This window comes from Aegilops tauschii, chromosome 2 (genome assembly GCF_002575655.3).
Source record: "Aegilops tauschii subsp. strangulata cultivar AL8/78 chromosome 2, Aet v6.0, whole genome shotgun sequence".
Classification (NCBI taxonomy): Eukaryota; Viridiplantae; Streptophyta; class Magnoliopsida; order Poales; family Poaceae; genus Aegilops; species Aegilops tauschii.
The window spans coordinates 87,106,241-87,126,173 of NC_053036.3; the positions used below are offsets into that span (position 1 = coordinate 87,106,241).

Genomic DNA, 19,933 nt, shown 5'->3' on the forward strand with positions numbered 1-19,933 from the left:
AATGGAATTGTACAAGGGGCTAATTATTTTTGTTGAAAAGTTTCTGTAATTAAGATTCACAAAGTTTCCATGGGCATGAACAAAGTTCAAGGATGTCCCACACTTTCACAATGCTCGTCTCTCTCACTTTCACTTTTCTTTTTGAAAAGTTTTGGGTTCCCCTCTTTATTTTATTTTTGTTTTTAAACTATATAAAATCACACAACAGAAATAAATGACTCTCTAAAACTTCCGGGTTGTCTCCCTGGCAGTGCTTTCTTTAAAGCCATTAAGCTAGGCATATAGTGCTCAAGTAGTGAATCCACCCGGATCCCAAGGTATATCAAAGCCAATTTTAATTAGCAATGATTTTTAATTTAGTAGTGAGCACAAATTAACATATATCATGTAATTATGAAGTCTAACTCTCTTCCTATGCATCGGCATGTCATAAAAGAACAATTCGTGCACACATAGTAAAGGCCAATGCATAGTATAAACAGTTTCTTGCAATTTTATTATATTGGAAACATAGAGAGGTGGAGATATAGTTCCTCTCTCATAATAATTGCAAGTAGGAGTAGCAAGCACATGCATATTATATTCATCAAAATCATCATGTGCAACGGTAAAAGGCAACCCATCAATATAATCCTTAATAAGTGCAAACTTCTCCGATATAGTGTAGTAGGGAGAATTCAAAAAGATAATAGGACTATCATGCGTGGGTGCAATAGCAACAATTTCATGTTTAACATGAGGAACTATAGCAAGTTCATCTCCATAAGCATAATTCATATTGGCATCTTGGCCACAAGCATAGCAAGCATCATCAAAAAGGGATATTTCAAGAGAATCAACGGGATCATAACAATCATCATAGCATTCATCCTTCGGTAAACATGAAGGGAAATTAAACAATGTATGATTTGAAGAGTTACTCTCATTAGAAGGTGGGCACGGGTAGCTAATCCACTCTTCCTCCTTTTGTTCTTCGCTCTCCTCATCATCGTTTTCATCCAATGAGCTCATAGTTTCATCAATTTCTTCTTCCATAGATTCCTGCAAAATATTAGTCTCTTCTTGGACAGCGGAGACTTTCTCAATAAATGCTTCAATATCGGAATTGAATTCATAATTGGCATAGCTATATTTAAGGATAGCTAAATTTTCAGGTCTATAAACAGCATCATAAAGATTCTCAAACTCTTGGAACGTAGATTTAATTTCATAAGCACCCATAAAAGCAAAAAATTCTTCTATTTTTCCACATCATAGTAATCATATATACCTCTAGCATAAGAAGCCAAAGTTTCATTATCATTAAATTTGCATGAAAAGGGAAGGTGTGGAGACTTCATCTTAGAGCAACAAGTATAATCATATCTCAAGCATAGTTGCCTAGCATACCACTTCAACATATGAATTTGATCCCATAATAGTTTCCCTTTTTGAGTCAAACGATAATCCCTAAAGTATTCACGTTGATCCAATGTGTCTCCCATTACATAATTGAATGGGGTTTTCTCAGGATTATTAAAGTAGTACATAATATCTTTCACATAACCAGCATCGCGGGTTTTAGGAGGTTCCCCATCTCCATGAGCAGCAAGTACACCTAATTTTTTTGGTATTTCGTGTTCCATATCCATAACTAAAGATAGAGAACAACTAAGAACAGCAAATAAAAATTACTTAGTGATAAAGCAAACAAGCACACACGAGAATATTCACCCCACGCTATAACTCCCCGGCAACGGCGCCAGAAAAAGGTCTTGATAACCCACAAGTATAGGGGATCAATTGTAGCCTCATTCGATAAGTAAGAGTGTCGAACCCAACGAGGAGCTAAAGGTAGAACAAATATTCCCTCAAGTTCTATCGACCACCGATACAACTCTACACACGCTTAACGTTTGCTTTACCTAAAACAAGTATGAAACTAGAAGTACTTTGTAGGTGTTGTGGGATAGGCTTGCAAGATAATAAAGAGCACGTAAATAAAAACTAGGGGCTGTTTAGATAAAGACACAATAAAGTAAATATAGCGAGTGTGGAAGAGTGGTGGTAGGAGTTGCGAAATTGTCCCTAAGCAATTGACTACTTTACTAGAGCGATAGCAAGTTTTATGTGGGAGATGCCACTGCTAGCATGTCATCCCTGACTTGGAATTCTATGCACTTATGATTGGAACTATTAGCAAGCATCCGCAACTACTAACGTTCATTAAGGTAAAACCCAACCATAGCATTAAGATATATTGGTCCCCCTTCAATCCCGTATGCATCAATTTCTATGCTAGGTTGAAGCTTCTGTCACTCTTGCCCTCCAATATATAGTCCTATCAACATACAACTAACCCTATGGTGTGATCCACGCGCGCGCTCATATGATGGGCACCAAAGGACAACAACATAACCACAAGCAAATTAAACCAATCATAGAAATTCATCAATCACCGATAGGACAACGAAAATATACTCAGACATCATAGGATGGCAACACATCATTGGATAATAATATGAAGCATAAAGCACCATGTTCAAGTAGAGGGTACAGCGGGTTGCGGGAGAGTGGACCGCTGTAGATAGAGGGGGGAAGGTGATGGAGATGTTGGTGAAGATGGCGGATGTGTTGGTGTAGATTGCAGTGATGATGATGGCCCCCGGTGGCACTCCAGCGCCACCGGAAGCGAGGGGGAGAGAGCCCCCCTTCTTCTTCTTCCTCTCTGGTCCATGATCTCCATGGCGTGGCGTGGCGTGGGAGGGGCGAGAGCCCCTTCGAGATTGGATCTGTCTCTCTGTCTCTCTCTGTTTCTGCGTTCTGGTATTCTGCGCTTTCACCATTTTGTATATATATGGAGATCCGTAACTCCAATTGGATTGAAACCTTCGCCGAGATTTTTTTCCTGAAAATTAGCTTTCTTGCGGCCGAAGAAGAGCAGTAACCTCCTTACGGGTGGCCCATGAGGGGGGCAGGCACGCCCCCTGCCTCGTGGCCACATCGGGCACCGTCTAGCGTTGATTCTTCCTCCCATATTTTCCAAATATTCCAAAAATATGCTTCGTCCATTTTTATCCCGTTTGGACTCCGTTTGATATGGGGTTTCTGCGAAACATAAAACATGCAACAAAGAGGAACTGGCACTGGGCACTGGATCAATATGTTAGTCCCAAAAATAATATAAATAGTTGCCAAAAGTATATGGAAGTCGTAGAATATTGACATGGAACAATCAAAAATTATAGATACGACAGAGACGTATCAACGTGCACACACTCTCCCCCTCTCGTTGCTATGCATCTCCTAGATAGATCTTGCGTGATCGTAGGAATTTTTTTGAAATTGCAGGCTACGTTCCCCAACAATTCATATCTAGGAAGGCTAGTTCTAGCAGGTGTTTAAGGATTTTCAGTTTCAAGCTCATCATCAGATTCAACAACATCAAGAAATTTGTTCATCTCTAGCATGCTATGAATGATGCTGTATTACTCTAGCAATTTGTTCATCAAGAAATTCGCCCAGTGGCACATCATTATCATCAAGCAAGGTACTAGCATCATCATAAGCATCATTTATAGTAGAAGTAGCATCATCAATGACTTGCGACATATCGGGATTTATATCATGTGGTGGTGTTGCAAGTTCACTTATAACAGAAGATGAATCTAAAGCAGAACTGGATGGCAGTTCCTTACCTCCCCTCGTCTTAGAGGGATAAATCTTAGTCTTAGCATCCTTCAGATTCTTCATAGTGATAAATTGATAATAATCCCAAGTGACTCAACAAATATAGCTATGCTCCCGGGCAACGGCGCCAGAAAAAGGTCTTGATAACCCACAAGTGTAGGGGATCGCAACAGTTTTCGAGGGTAGAGTATTCAACGCAAATTTATAGATTTGACACAAGGGGAGCCAAAGAATATTTGCAAGTATTAGCAGCTGAGTTGTCAATTCAACCACACCTGGAGATTAATTATCTGGAACAAGTAATCAATAGCAAAACAGTATGATAGTTTTGATAATAGTGATAGCAGCAATGGTAATGGTAACAGTGGTAGCAGTAATTTTGTAGCAAGTGCGACAGTAATGATAGCAGTAGTAACTTAGCAGAAACAATATAAGATAAATTCGTAGGCATTAGATCGGTAATTTGTTGGATGATATTCATCATGTGACAGTCATAACCTAGGGCGATACGACACTAGCACCAGTTCATAAATATAATGTAGGCATGCATTCCGTAAATAGTCATACATGCTTATGGAAAGAACTTGCATGGCATCTTTTGTCCTACCCTCCCATGGAAGCGAGGTCCATATTGGAAACTAAGGGATATTAAGGCCTCCTTTTAATAGAGAACCGGAACAAAGCATTAACACACGGTGAATACATGAACTCCTCAAACTACGGTCATCACCGGGAGTGGTCCCGACTATTGTCACTCTAGGGTTGCGGGATCATAACACGTAGTAGGTGACTATAACTTGCAAAATCCTCGCAAAGTTTTGTTCCATTCCGAGAACTTTAATTTCTGCACAAAAACAACACCATGGTAGTTCTGCTGAAAACAGCGTCAGTCCGGGGTTAGTTTCATTCAAATCATGCAAATTAGAGTCCAAAACAAGAGGAAAAGCGTTAGGAAAAGTAGATACGTTGGAGACGTATCACCCACTTCCTACTGAATCGGCGGAAATTTGTCCTTTTCACCACAGGTGGATCAATACTTTTGACACCCAACCATTTGGTCAACTGTGCATTAAACATGACCTAATATTTTATACAATTGATTTTGTCCAATTTTGGAACAAATATGGTAGGTCCTTCACAAAAAAACTCATTTTGGGCATTCAAAAAATGGAAAATGAATTTCTCGTCCAAAGAAAATGAAAACTCCCTTAGGCACTATTGTTTGCCATTCCAAGATGCACCCTTGTGCACAATATGATATCATTTGAACAAACTACGCCATGAATGTGGCCATAAGATTGATCATTTGGCTTGAAAGCCATGAATCTTTACACATGATAGCTCATTTCTGAGAACACTTTTTTAAAAGAATTTTCGTATTACAAATTTATTATTTTGCCTGGTAACTTGGTCACATGTAATGACACAATGCGAAGGTTTTCCAATTTTTTGTTTCTTTTTGAATTTTTTATGCCTGCATGAAAATGAGGTCAAAACAGCGGGAATGATCGTTCCTAGCTAGTGGTTGAATCTTGGAATTTTTTTTGGTTTTTATCTTATTAAATGGATACTTATGTACCTAGAAATGATTTTTGGAAAAAATAAAGAGCAAACTATGAGGCAGCTGTAGTTCAAATTTGATCCGCTTCCTTCTGAATCGGCGGAAATTTGTCTTTTTCACCAGAGGTGGATCAAAGCTTTTGACACCCAACCATTTGGTCAATTGTGCATTAAATATGTCCTAATATTTTATAAAAATTATTTGGTCCAATTTTGCAACAACTATATGGTAGGTCCTTGACAAAAAAACTTAGTTTGGGCACTCGGAAAATGGAAAATGAATTTTTCGTCCAAAGAAGATGAAAAATTCCTTAAGCAACATTGTTTTTCATTCCAAGATGCACCATTTTGCACAATATGAGATAATTTTAACAATCTATGCCATGAATGTGGCCATAAGATTGATTATTTGGCTTCAAAGCCAAGAATCTTCACACTTGATAGCTCATTTCTCAGAACACTTTTTTAAACAGATTGTCGTATTACAAGTTTATTATTTTTCCTCATAACTTGGTCACATATAAAGACACAATGCGAAGTTTTTCCAATTATTTGACTTTTTTTGAATTTTCTATGCCCGTTTCGAAATGCGGTTAAAACGGCGGCATGACCGTTCCTAGCTAGCGGTTGAATCCTATAAAACTTTTGGTATTTCTCTTATTAAATAGATACTTATTTACCTAAAAATGATTATGTTGGAAAAATTCATGAGAAAACTATGAGGCAGCTGCAGTTCAAACTTGACCCACTTCCTACTGAATCGGCGGTAATTTGTCTTTTTCACGAGAGGTGGATCAAAGCTTTTGACACCCAACCATTTGGTCAATTTACATTAAATATGTCCTAATATTTTATAAAAATGATTTGGTCCAATTTTTCAACAAATATTTGGTAGGTTCTTAACAAAAACTCATTTTGGGCACTTGAAAAATGTGAAATGAATTTTTCATGCAAAGATAATGAAAACTTTCTTAAGCAACATTGTTTGCCATTCAGAGATGCAAACTTGTGCAAAATATGATGTCATTTGAAAAGGGAAACATTTAACAACGACGCGTCGGTCCAACGATTCGCCGGCCACACACGCATCGTGCGATCCAATCTCATCGTGCGTTTGAGACTACGTCTCCCTTGTGTGTGTGTCTTCCTCGTCTTCCTGACTTCAGATCGAGAATCCGATCACACCAGCCGCCGCGCAACCCGGCCCCTCCCTCCCCTGACTCCACGCCGGCAAGCCGCCGCGCGAGAGTTGCAGGGGCACATCGCAGGTCGCCGTCCTAGGAAACGTGGGCAGACGCGTGGGGGAGAGTTGTGCACGAGCAGTTGTGAAGAAGGTGGATGCATCTCTCTCTTTTTCATGTGTGCGTGCGAGATGCGGGCTGAGAGATAACCGAAAGAACACAGATCCAACGTCTATGGATGGATGAGTCCAACGGACGTAGGGAGACCGGCGGAGCGACTCGGCCGGTCGACCGGCACAGATCAGCGCCCTTTGAAAAAACTATGCCATTCCAAGATGCACCCTTGTGCAAAAAATACAAGAGAAACAAAAAGAAAAAATACAATTACATAAGCTTTGTTCTCATTGGTTGAAACGTTTGTGCCACGGATCGATGACATGGCACACATCCATCCATCCATCCATATATCCCATTTATCTACAGAAAAAAGGAGAAAAAAAGAAAAGGAAAACCCCACCCGCAGCCCAACTACCCCAAACCCTAACTCCCATCGATCCCCTCTCACACTCTCCCCCGATTCAGATCGATGCCGCGGCCGCATGTCCCCCTCCCCGCCTCCCAACCCCCTCGTCGCCACCTCTCCAACCTCGCTGTCGCCTCCTCCTTCCCCCATAGCACCGCCCAGTCCCTCGTGCTCGGGCCCGACGAGGTCGCGAGCGCGCTGACCGGCATGCCCGTCTTCACCGTATGCAACCAGCCGGCGCTAGGATTTCGGGCTGGCGTCGCCAGCGGCCACTCCGCTCTTCTTCGACAGGATCCGCCACCCTCACCTCACCTCTGTCTCTCAGCCCGCCTCATCGACATGGCACAGCCACGCAACGACAGAGGAGGCTAGGGTTTCTGGTCCATCCCTCTTATTTGCCATGACCCTCTCCCTCCTCCTCACCTTGTCTCTTCTACCTTGCAGATCCACCACGCCATGGGCCAGATCAAGCCCTGATGCCATGGTCTTCCTCTGCCCACTCAAGTGCTACTCAAGGTCAAGCAGCCGACACCATCAAGGTCAGCACCCCCTCTCTTCCTGCGATTTCCCATTCTTCCTTCCATTCCCTTGTCTGACTTGTGTGATTCTCTCATGGTGGATGGGCTGGTCTCCTCTGATGCATGGATGGATGGTTTGGTCGCAGGAACAGTAGGTCTTCTCTTCTCTTCATCAACCAGAGGTACTGTCTTCTCTCATGGATGGATGGGCGTCCATCAATTTAGTCCATCTATTTACGATGGTAGTATGCTGCTGATGATGTTGTTGATGCCATGCTTTTTGTCTTGTCATGCACTGAAATTAAGTGGTAGCATCAGATGCAAATTTCCCATCATCCTTTAGCTGCACTAGTCCTGTGTATTTGGCAGGGAGATGCATATCTATAGCTCTTCCTTTTTTCTGATAATTCACGCATCTGTAGCAGTCACATATCTGTCCTCGTAACATCTGTTTGATCAATGCTGTTTTGTTCTCATATAGAATGTCCATTTGTTCCTGTCTATCATGCCTCGATGAAAAGTTGTAGCCTCCTATGTACCCTTTTCATGACAAAGGTTCAATAATGACCTGAGCATTTTTCCATATCGTGTAATATGCAGACAACAACAGAGCTAGTGATGCTATGTTAAAATTAATGTGTACTTGTCAATTCTAGCTTATATTTGTGTCTTGCGATCCTGTTCTAATTAATGTGTATACTACAAGCCCTTGTTTTCCTATCTAAATGCGTGCACAGAAGTTGAGTTACCTTCTGAAAAATTGTTCGTGCATTTCTCAGTTTCTCAAGTACAAAATAGCTTGCTGGGTGTCCTAGATACAGAAATATACCAAGTGCAAGTGGGTGCTTGTGTTATGCATAGTAGCAGATCTGTTTGTGTGAGCTATACAATGGCCTATTTCTTCCTAATGATATGAACACTATCTCATGATCGACCAGGTCCCTGCTCTGTTTCTTCTTCTTTTGCTTCCTGTATGTATGTGTCTGACGACGAAGGTGGTTTCTTCAGAATTGATCGAATCTGACAAAGTTGTTCTGAACATTTCTTGAAACAGGGCGAGGCCGGTGATGTCCGTGCGGTGATGTCCCTGGGGTGGCGCAACCATGCCCGGCGCTTGCCCTGGTCGTCATGGTGGTGCTTCGGTGGCTTCCAGACCCTCTACTGGATGTGGTGATGGTCACACCACAGCCGTGGTGTGGCTGAGCCTCTGCTACGGCTACAACCTCCCTCTGGTGAGCTCCTCCCAGTTCCTTCTTCTCTGATGTAGCTCCTGGATGGCCTTGGCCATGATTTGGGTTGGATATGGGGCTCTACTAGTTGCTGCTAGATGTTGTAACCAAGCATCAACTCCTACTGGAGCTCTCTGGTGATAAATTCACACTACAAAAAAAAATACACTTCCGTGATGATACGTGTTTGTCACAGTAGATCACGTTTTCTATGTGATCAAGATAGTCATACATGTGCTGTCGTAGAAGTGTTCCATGACATTGCCAAAATTATCATCACGGAAGTGTCCACTTCCATGACGATAAATCGCGCGTCACAGAAGTGCTTTCGTCAAGGGTGACCGACACGTGGCATCCACCGTAACGGAACGCCGTTAAGCTATCGGGTCAGGTTTTGGATCCGATAACCCGTTAACAGCCCCGGCCAATGGGGATTTTCCACGTGTAAAATCATCATTGGCTGGAGGAAACACGTGTCGGCTCATCGTTGGGACAGATGTCATCCACTCATTGGACGGAAGACGCCTATGATACGTCGACACGTGGCACGGCCCAACAGAGGCCCATTCCTGTGAAAAGGCCGGCCCGTTTGACTTGGTCAAATGGTGGCGGGCTGGCCCATGGAAAGCCTGTTAACGGCCTGTTCGCATATAGCCCATTTACAGCCCGCTAACCCAAGGCCCGTTACGCCCTATCCGAATTAGGCCCAGTAGCGTCATCTGGGCCATCCAATATGATTCCAGCCTGTTTTCACTTCTGGCCCATGTATGGCCCATGACGTCTTTCGGCCCATATGAGGCCCTATGTAACTCTTGGCCTATTAACGGCCCGTGGTGAAACTGACCCGTAATGAACAGTTTATCACTTTACACCCATTAGCGGCCCGTGGTGAAACTGGCCTGTAATGAACAGTGTATCACATTATACCCATTAACGGCCCGTTATTTCGTTGGGCCGTTTCCAGCCCATGTTATCTTTCGGCCTTCTCAGAGCCCATTTATTCTTGGGCTCATTTCCAGCATTCGTTTACTTACGACCCGTTACTGTCATTTTCTGCTTGTGGGCCAAATTCAGCCCGTGGTTACAATCGGCCTGTTTGTGGTCCGTTATTAGCCCTTTTCATAGTGTCATCAAATACGGCCTATTAACGATGGTCCGTTATGGTCGGCCCATGAACGGACGATTCCAACTCTAGCCCGTTTACGGCCATAATGCGGCTTGTTATTGGCCCATGTTTGGCCAATCGATCATACGGCCCGTATAAGGCCCATTGATGATACGGCCCGTAGAAGGCCCATTGTTTCTACGGCCTGTAGAAGGCCCATTGTTTCTACGACCTGTAGAAGGCCTACTGTTTCTACGGCCCATAGAAGGCCCACTGTTTCTACGGCCCGTAGGAGGCCCAGTGTCACTACAGTAAATATTAGCCCATGGTTATTGTGGCTTAGTTTTAAAAAACAGGTTATTGCAGCCACTAGCAAACCGCGGAAAAAGAACTGAACTGACTACAAGCAAACAAATAAACAAGACAGCAAGGAAATAAATAAGCAAGCAACTTATGCTAGGCTATCACGGCTATTACACATATTACATCCACTGGGCATCAAAGTTCGCCACCAGTGCAAATATAGGGAACAAAGCAGCATATAAACGCCGCAGCAAAACAAGTCCAGAACTGAAACCACTTCAGAAGAGTTCAAGAAACAATATCCTGGGTACCCATAATGCTGGCAAGATGCATAGCAAGCTTATTAACTTTCTCTTGTTTCGCGCTTAAATCCTCCAGCGCTTGCTGTTGCACAAGAAAGTACTCATTTGAATTCTGCAGGGACTTCCTTAGTCCTTCGGCTTCTTGCCGCAGCACAGCTGACTGATGCCTTTCAGCTTGTAGCTGAGACTGAAGAAGCTGAAGTGATTCAGACAGCGAGTTCGAAGAGCTTGTGCCAGCGGTACTGGCCAGTAACTCGAACACTACATCAACGCAGGACTGTGGGGTTTTCTCACTGTCTACAAGATCATTTTTATCACCTTTCTTGGAGACCAAACGGGTTGTCTCACTATCTTGAACCTTATCTGCATTATTTTCTCTACCATTGCATAGTGGGGTGCTCTTCTCCAATATTCTGTTTGCATACTACAAGAGAAACAAGGAGACACATCACATGTTTAGCTTGTAGTATACGAAACTCATTTTGGTAAACCGGTTCAGTAGTAAGGTGGACAGGATAACAGCATGAAACAAACATATATCTATGTACTATGGTCACTGTATTGTCCATATCATTCTAGTTTATGTTCCCTAATCAAGATAGAGACACAGTTCAACTCATATATTTTTAAGACACAGCAACATAGACAGAATATAAGTGTGAGAAACTACACAGCGTTGGCAGCACTTGTAATGTGCATCACATGAGAACATAACTGTTTATACAACTTAAACTGAAATCAACATTGAGCAAGAAGTTAGAACATCAATCCAGTTAAAGAAATAGGTTTAAAACATACCTGTTGCGCCATTGGAGTTTCAATTGGATCCTTCAAATTCGAAAGTAGTTGGTATGAGTAAATACAGTGATGCAACAGCAAAGGAGTATGGACCATAGCTACGGAATCTGACCTGAGAACAGTTGCTCTTCTGCTTTAAACGTGGAGTTTGGGTTAGCTGTGGTGGTCTTCGTGCTTTGGGCATTGCAGTAGCTTTACAAACTGCTCGTGTGGGGGTACTCTGTGGTGGAGATGGTGCTTTGTCAACTATAAGTGGGTTACTATCCGCTGGGGTTGTGGTTAGATGGGTTGTAGCTGGTTCTCTGCCCAACGGTGTAAGTGTGCAATCTGGAAGAGTCTCGATTATTTGTGGTCGGGCTAGTTTGTGGGCCAGTACAACCATGGTTCTATCTGCATCGACGGGTAGCACTGTCTTTTGTGAAGAACGGGTTTTTGCTCCCTTAGATACTACCATCACCCCCTCCAATTCAAATGGCTGATAAACAAGAAAAGAAATTGAACGTACAGACATTGTATGATAGACATATGTGGTAATTCACATATATGTTGTCTAACCAAACAGGACAGCATGACACAATTTCACATATATGATGCCTAACTAAACAGGATAGCATGACACAGCTTTAGATATATGATGGATAACTTAACAGGATATAATGGCATAATTCAACATATGATGAGTACCTAAACAGGATGACATGACAAAACTATATGATGTCTTTCTAAAATAGGTTGGGATGAAATAATTCACATTCATGATGTCTAAGTATACAGGATGGCATGATATAATTGACATAATTGATTCATATACTAAGCAGCTGGCACTCGCATGTATGATCTCTAAACTAAGCAGATATAATTCAATATTGTGCATATGATGTCTAAACTAAGCAATGCAAGACACCATATGCATCATATGAGAAATATAAACATTGCAACTTAGAGCATACACCTCAGGTGGGATATAGGACTGGTCATCTGTCTCTGAATCCTGCTCTGAGGAGCTCCCTGTAACCATCGAGATATATGCTTCAACAGGTACCATTGCCTGCTCTGAAGACCTTGTTTTCACTCCAGATTTTTCCATAACCGGCTCAAATGGCTGATACACATGAAGAGTAGTTCAATATACACAGATTGTCGACAAATGGAATACGTAATGAAAAAAAAAGATGGCATGAGATAATTCACATATATGATGCCTGGCTCCATGGCGGTGCATAATTCACATATATGATAACTGGCTGAAAAACATGGCATTGCATAATTCACATATCTGATATAGAAAGCAAACAGGAGGCATTCACACAAAGCATGTCTAATCTAAGCAGATGGCATGGCAATGCAAGACACCATATGCATGATATGAGCAATATAACCCAGCCAAGTTAGAGCATGCACCTCGGGGGGGGGGGGGGAATACGACTGGTCATCTCTCTCTGAATCCTCCTCTGAGGAGCTATCTGTAACCAGCAAGAAATTTGCATCGTCAGGTAGCACTGACTGCTCAGAAGACCTTGTTTTCACTCCAGATTTTCCCATGACCGACTCAAATGGCTGATGCACAGGAAGAGTAGATGAATGTATAAACATTGTTGACACATGGAATACATTATGGAAAAAAATATGGCACAATACAATTCACATATACGATGACTGGCTAAACAGGATGGCATTGCATGATTCACGTATATGATGCCTGGCTAAAGAAGATGACATTGCATAATTCCCATATACTCCCTCCGTTCCTAAATATTTGTCTTTTTAGAGATTTCAAATGGACTACCACATACGGATGTATATAGACATATTTTAGAGTGTAGATTCACTCATTTTGTTCCGTATGTAGTCACTTGTTGAAATCTCTAAAAAGACAAATATTTAGGAATGGTGGGAGTATGATATAGAAACCAAACAGGTGGCATTCACACAAAGAAAATCTAAACTAAGCTGATGACATATAAGATGTATAATGTAAGCAACGCAAGGCGCCATATGCATGATATGACCAACATCAGCATGCCAGGTTAGAGCAAACACCTCAGGTGGTAAACAGGCGTGGTCGGCTCCTTCTGAATCTCCATCTGAACAGTTATCTTCCTCTGGAATACAATCTGAAAATGCAGGAGGGGGGCCACTTCGCCCACCATGGAGCGGCGTCTGCATGACATTATATTCGCACGCAACGGTCTTCTCTTTTTCTCTACATGTTCAGTACGATTGTGTACAATATCTGACATGCATAATAAAAAAAATAGTTAGATTTTGTAAGGCCTAAGGGGTGCATGCAAAAATCAAGACTGATGGTAGCAAACGAGTGGATGGATCCAAAACTAATGATAGCAGGTAGATTATAGCTTCAGTTTAAAAAGATAGACAATGGATCATCTATTGTTTGTTGCCCACCCAACATGAACCACATAGAAGACCCCAGATGAACCAGATAGTAGACAGATACTATTCGTTGCTGGCTCGATATGAGACCCATAGGCAATTCAAAACTCAAGATTAAACGATAAAGTAGCAGGTAATAATAACCGATGTATAACGTAAGCAAACACGAAAGACTGCGACCTCTCTTCCGGAACTGTGTAGTCCTCAGGTTCATCTGCTCAGTCGATGATGGTAATGCAGTTGGCGTGGCTGCCGACAACGGGGAAGATGATCTGAGGCGGCGAAAGGAAGTCTGTAGGGGGGATCTCTGCTGCAGTGAACGCTTCTGTCAATGGTGCACCTCAGGTGGGGGTGGAGGACGGCACGGCAGGAGCAGGACATAACACACAGAGTTTTCTTTGACGCCTATCTGAAAATGAAGTAAATCTGTAAGGGCTCCTTAGAATGGGAGGATTCTATAAACGCAGGGACAGGAAAAACACAGGAATAAGATAGGAATGCACGTGCAAAACAGAGCATTTGGAAACATAGGATTTCAGTCAACCTGGGTGTTTGGCTCACATGAATTGGAAGAACAGAGGAATGGAGAAACAAAGTGATGCGACGAGTGTACAACCTCTTTGGCATAGCCTTGTGGACCTCAGCATCATTGGGTTGGACGTGGAGGATGGTGATGATGCTGGTGTGACTGTCGGAGGCGGGGAAGAAGATCCGAGGCCTCTGGAAATGGCGCCGAGGGTACTGCTCCGCTGTGATGGACGGTTCCGTTGTTGGAGCAGCTCCGCTAAGGTGTACGGCGACGAGGCTGAAGCATGACAAGACAGACAACGTTAATCTGAAGTGGGACCCTAATATCATCTGCAATAGATGATGTAAAATACATCACCAAAAAGTGCTAGATGTAAAACGCATCAGCCGTGCCACGGCCGCTCTGACAGATGCTGTAAGTACTGTTCACTCTGAACTTAACTGAAGAAAATGAACTTCACAGTCGAAACTGAATTTTACTATCGAAACTGATTGAACTAGTAACAGAGCATTGCAATAGATGTTTAGGGCGTTCGAGCACTAGTAGCAGAGAAGCAGTGATCTAAATCAGCAGACGTTCAAGCAGGGAACGCACTAGCAGAGAGCAAGTCGTGCAGTAGCACCGCGAGCGAGTGCTAAAGTAGCAACTCCTGTAGCTGCCGGAGGTCGTGCAGCAGCAGCAGCAGCAGCGCAAGCGAGAGCAAGAGCAGAGCAGCAGCACGAACGAAAGCAGGAGCAGTGCAGCAGCGCGACTGACAACAAGAACAGAGCCGCAGCGCGAGCGAGAGCCGGAGCAGCTGCAGCTAGTGCCGTTGTGGAAGTCGCCGCCGAGGAAGCAACGACATGGGCGAGAGACGCCGTGGATGATGTGGCCGGCGACGGCACCATCGATGGAGACATGCCATGTCTGCTCGGTATCGAGCACCGGCAGCCCCGTGAGATCGAATAAAAGATAAAATGCAGCGGTGAGTGCAGAACCTCCTTGGTGGCGCCGAGTTGGCCTCGGCTTCATCGGAGGAATTGGTGAGGGTGCTGCGGTTCCAGTGGGGCAGGTCAAGACGGCGCTGTGGGGATTGAGGTGGCGCGATAGACGAGGCGAACGTCGGGGCAGCTCCTTGGAGGTGGAGGACGGGGCGGCTGATCCGGCGGGACGACGAGATCGACAACGGATCCTCATCCGGTGGGTGGATGAGGGACGGCGAGCTGTTGCGGTGGACGACGTAGTCGGGGAAGAGTCTCCGGCTGGGCGGCGGTCGGGAGGCTGACGGAGGAGCGTGGGGTTTCGCGGGTTTTGCCGGCCTCGGTGTATGAATGTGGGGGCGAAGGGGGAGGGGGGAGCCAAGCTTAGGGACGCGCTTGTCTGAAATGTAGGGTAAGTTACCAGCGTACCCCCACCGGTTTTGACACCGCGACGTGGAGCTTCATTTCCGGCTGAGGGGTAGAAGGGGGATTTCGTGTGTCTGGGCTGCGGGAGCGATTTCGGATGAGGAGGGAGTTCTCGCGCGCGTCCAAATTTCGGGATAACAAGGCGCGGCGTGGGTTGAAGAAGCAGGAGTTTCAAAGCAGGTGAGACAAAAGGTACTCGAGCTTGAAAATTTCGGAATTACAAGGTGCGGATTCCTTGTTCGGCAGAACAAACTTAATGTGTAAAAAAACAATTCATACAAGACACAAGAGAGTCATGTCCCCTTTTACTATATTGCTATAGATGCCATTGAAAAAACTACAAGAAAAATGTAAAAAAATCGGGAGAACAAGATTACCCTGCACAGTACCAAATCGATTCGCACTTCCCTCAACAACAAAAAAAAAAAAAATCAGTTCCCACCAAAGAAAGAGTAATGTCCCTTTTTATATGATTATAGATGCCATGATCTCGAATTTCAATTTTTGAATCCACGTTATGTTGAATTCGAATATATCGTTAGGTGACCTTGCGGTTTATAATTGATGTAGTCGTACATTTTGATCTTCCATCATATATGAACATTTTACTCCACCATGTGAACATATATATTGTCGTCTACCATATGGACTAAATTTGAATCAATTTTACTTATTTGAATACGATTGTTGTCAAGTTATACAATAATTTAAATATTATCTTGATAACAAAAAACATACATATAGCAGTAATCATATTTCACTATGAACTACATGTACCATACGCTCTCCAATTCAAATATTTGTATCCATTTTATGTTGAATTCAAATCATAGTACATTATTGATCTAGGTAGCGAGATGTTTGGGATAATCAAAACCCTGTTTTCATACGTATAATTTTTGGCTGAATTGGGACAAGTTTTTGGTATAAGCCTCTTGCAAAACCGGAGATTCTCTCAACAAGCCTCGTGGTTCCGAGAGGGAACGTGTCACCTTTGTGTGCGAAACGATCTATGCTGCCTCCCCCTGATTTTATTTACAGAGGAAACATAGAACTATATGAGTGCCCTGTTAAATTTTGGAATTATTTCGGGTTCATTTGGCCTTTTTATACATTAATTGAGTTTCTGGACTTTTAATGTGCATAATCTAAATATGAATTGCATGCACATGCTCCGGTGCACCAAAGTGGGTTGAAAAATCACATGTGTGTCCTTGGTTGAATTTCTAGGTCCCATGGAAGAAATGAGAATGAAATTCAAACATCTGGGCGTCATGACTCGGTCGAGAACATCGAGAAACTTTGATTTTAAATTCATGTAAATCCAAAACTCGCCTAGAAATCATGAAACTTGACATGGTGTCATGTCATGGCACTAACATGTTGTGGTAAAAAATTGGGCCGATTTGGAAGCTCGTGGTTCTAAGAGGGAACGTCCCACCTTTGAGTGTGAAACGATATACGCTGCCCCCTTGAGTTTCTTAACAAAGGCAACATAGAACTACATTAGTGCCCTGTTAAATTTTGGAATTATTCCGGGTTCATTTGTCGTTTTTTATACATTAATTGAGTTTCTGGTCATTTAATGTGCACAAGTCAAATTTGAACGACAAGCACATGCTCTCGTGCACCAAAGTTAGTTGAAAAATCACATTTGTGTCCTCAGGTGAATTTCTAGGTCCCATGCAAGAAATGAGAATAAAATTAAAACATCTGGGCATCGTGGCTCGGCCGAGAACATTGAGAAACTTGGTTTTAAAATTCTTGTAAATCCAAAACATGTCTGAAAATCATGAAACTTGGCATGCATGTCATGTCATGGTACTACCATGTTGTGGTAAAAAAATTGGCCGAATAGGAACAGATTTTGGTATAAGCTTCTTGCAAACCGAAGCTTCTCTCAAGAAGGCTCGTGGTTCTGAGAGGGAACGTGCCATCTTTGAGTGCGAAGCGATATACGTTGTCCCCCTTGAGTTTCTTTACAAAGGCAACATAGAACTACATTAGTGCCCTGTTAAATTTTGGAATTATCCTGGCTTCGTTTGGCCTTATTTACACATTAATTGAGTTTTTGGTCATTTAATGTGCATAATTCAAATTTGAACTACAAGCACATGCTCCAGTGCACCAAAGTTGGTTGAAAAATCACATTTGTGTCCTCGGGTGAATTTCTACTCCCTCCTTCCATCTATATAGGTCCTAATGCGTTTTTCGAGGCTAACTTTGACCAAACGTTAGAGCAATAATATATGACATGCAACTTACACAAAGCATACCTTCAAATTTGTATGTCAAAGGAGCTTCAAATAATATAATTTTCATAGTATACATCTCATGTGCTATTAATCTTGTCAATAGTCAAAGGCTGTCTTGAAAAACACATTAGGCCCTATATAGATGGAAGGAGGGAGTAGGTCCCATGCAAAAAATGAGAATAAAATTCAAACATCTGGGCATCGTGGCTCGGTCGAGAACATTGAGAAACTTGGTTTTAAAATCATGAAACTTGGCATGGTGTCATGTCATGGTAGTACCATGCCGTGGTAAAAAAAATTGGCCGAATAGGAACAAATTTTGGTATAAGCTTCTTGCAAATCGGACCTTCTCTCAAGAAGGCTCGTGGTTCTGGGAGGGAACGTGTCACCTTTGTGTGTATAATTCAAATTTGAAATACAAGCACATGTTCCAGTGCACCAAAGTTGGTTGACAAATCACATGTGTGTCCTCGGGTAAATTTCTAGGTTCCATGCAAGAAATGGGAATGAAATTCAAAATTCTGGGCGTCGTGGCTGGGTTGGAAACATTGAGAAACTTAGTTTTTTAATTCCTATAAATCCAAAACATGCATGAAAATAATGAAACTTGGCTTGGTGCCATGACATAGCACCAACATGTTGTGGTAAATTTGCAGTCCGATTTGGGAAGGCGCACACATTAATCAACAAAGTCATTTTGGAACAAGTGCTGTCACGTTACAATCGGAAACACAAGTATTATTGAAACTGTGGGCGTTCTACTTACTAGTACCATTTACGTGCCGCCACGCGTCCCCATTTTTTATTAGCTAGGAGGCGCCGTGCAGGGTAGCTATTTGAGTACGAGAGGCGTGCGATCAGACCCTTGCGCGTGCTTATCGCGAGGAGAGCCCTTTGACCTTCATCTGCAGTCCACCTTCTCCCAAGGTCTCCATTAATGGCGCCCGAGCCTCTGTTTAATGGCGTGGCTATGTCTCACTCGACTGAGATTTAAGAGAGAAAAAGGAAAATCTGAAAGCACGGATCTTGATGTAAGATCCGACAGACCTATATAGCATCTACTGCGACTTATAACAAGACTGATGAATATATAAGGACGATTAATTTTTTTTATCAAAGAAGGGCTTGCCCCTTCCGATTTTCATTACTGAAAACCACCACAATTCACAAGAAGTTCAGCACAACTCCAGCCTAACACGAAGGACTAAAAGCTACCAGATTGAAATCGCAACATCCCAAGAGGCCAACAAAGGCCAAACATCCGCGCTAGAACCCAACATTTCACAACCGACGACACAATCCACATCCTAAACCGATTATTACATCAAAAGAAATTAGGAAACTGAAGGAGGCCCAGCAGCAACTAGAAGAACAGCAACGCCAGGGTCGCCACAGCAAGAGTTTTCTTCATTCCAGCCTCGCAACATTGATCTTCCACAGAAAGATAAGGATGATTAATTGTCTTACATAATTAGAAAGATAATTAAAAAAGCCACATCCGGCTATGCCCGAAATAGACAAGGGCAAAAGAAGAAGGAAGACAAGGATCTGGCTCGCTCATCTCTACTTTCTTGATGTGTTGCTGCAGGCCGCGGGAACTAGTATCCGCGGCAAGCGGCGATGAGCTCTTTCGTGTCTTGAACACGCTGCTTGAGAACATCGATGGATTCCTCCACCAGCCTTTGGCGCTCGTTGCGGAGCATGTCATTCTCGTCCATAAGTTTCTTGACGATGACGCCGGTCCTCTTCAACAAGGCACTGGTCTCCTCCTGCTGGTCTGCACTTCGGACGATCTTCTCCCTCAGCAGGTCGCGCTCGGCCCGGAGCCTCTCATTGCCCTCCCTTAGTTGTCGGATGACGCCAGTAGCCTGTTCAAACGAGGCTTTCATGTCGTCCTGCAACCTTGCCCAGCCGGAGATCTGATCCATCTGGCTATGGACGATCACATGCATGCGCCTGTAACAGTCGTCGCGTGCCCGCGAGAAATTTTCCCAGGCCACCGCGGCGTGGCGGGACATCTCTGCTGCATTCGTGGCTCGGCGGGACATCTTTGCTGCTTCCGCGGCGCGGCCGGACCAGTCTGCTGCATCGACGGTGCGGTGGGACCTCCGTGCTGCTTCAGCGGCGCGGCGGGACCTCTGTGCTGCTACTTCCGCGCGGCGGGACATGTCGGTTGCTCTCG

At 43.4% G+C, this 19,933-nt stretch overlaps 1 long non-coding RNA gene across 4 annotated transcripts in view; it reads left to right on the forward strand.

The window, feature by feature from the left end:
- The first annotated feature begins 6,978 nt into the window (after positions 1 to 6,978).
- LOC120974437 (uncharacterized) overlaps positions 6,979 to 19,933 on the forward strand; it is a 45,832-nt gene continuing 32,877 nt past the window's right edge. The window contains exons 1-4 of one of the 4 annotated variants that reach the window (XR_006671015.2): positions 6,979 to 7,472; positions 7,598 to 7,633; positions 8,506 to 8,683; positions 10,565 to 10,960. This is a non-coding gene — a long non-coding RNA (uncharacterized lncRNA). Of the gene's footprint in view, positions 7,473 to 7,597; positions 7,634 to 8,505; positions 8,929 to 10,564; positions 10,961 to 19,933 lie in introns of those variants that run through there. The other 3 variants (XR_012201894.1, XR_012201895.1, XR_005769836.3) reach the window with 3 other exon arrangements.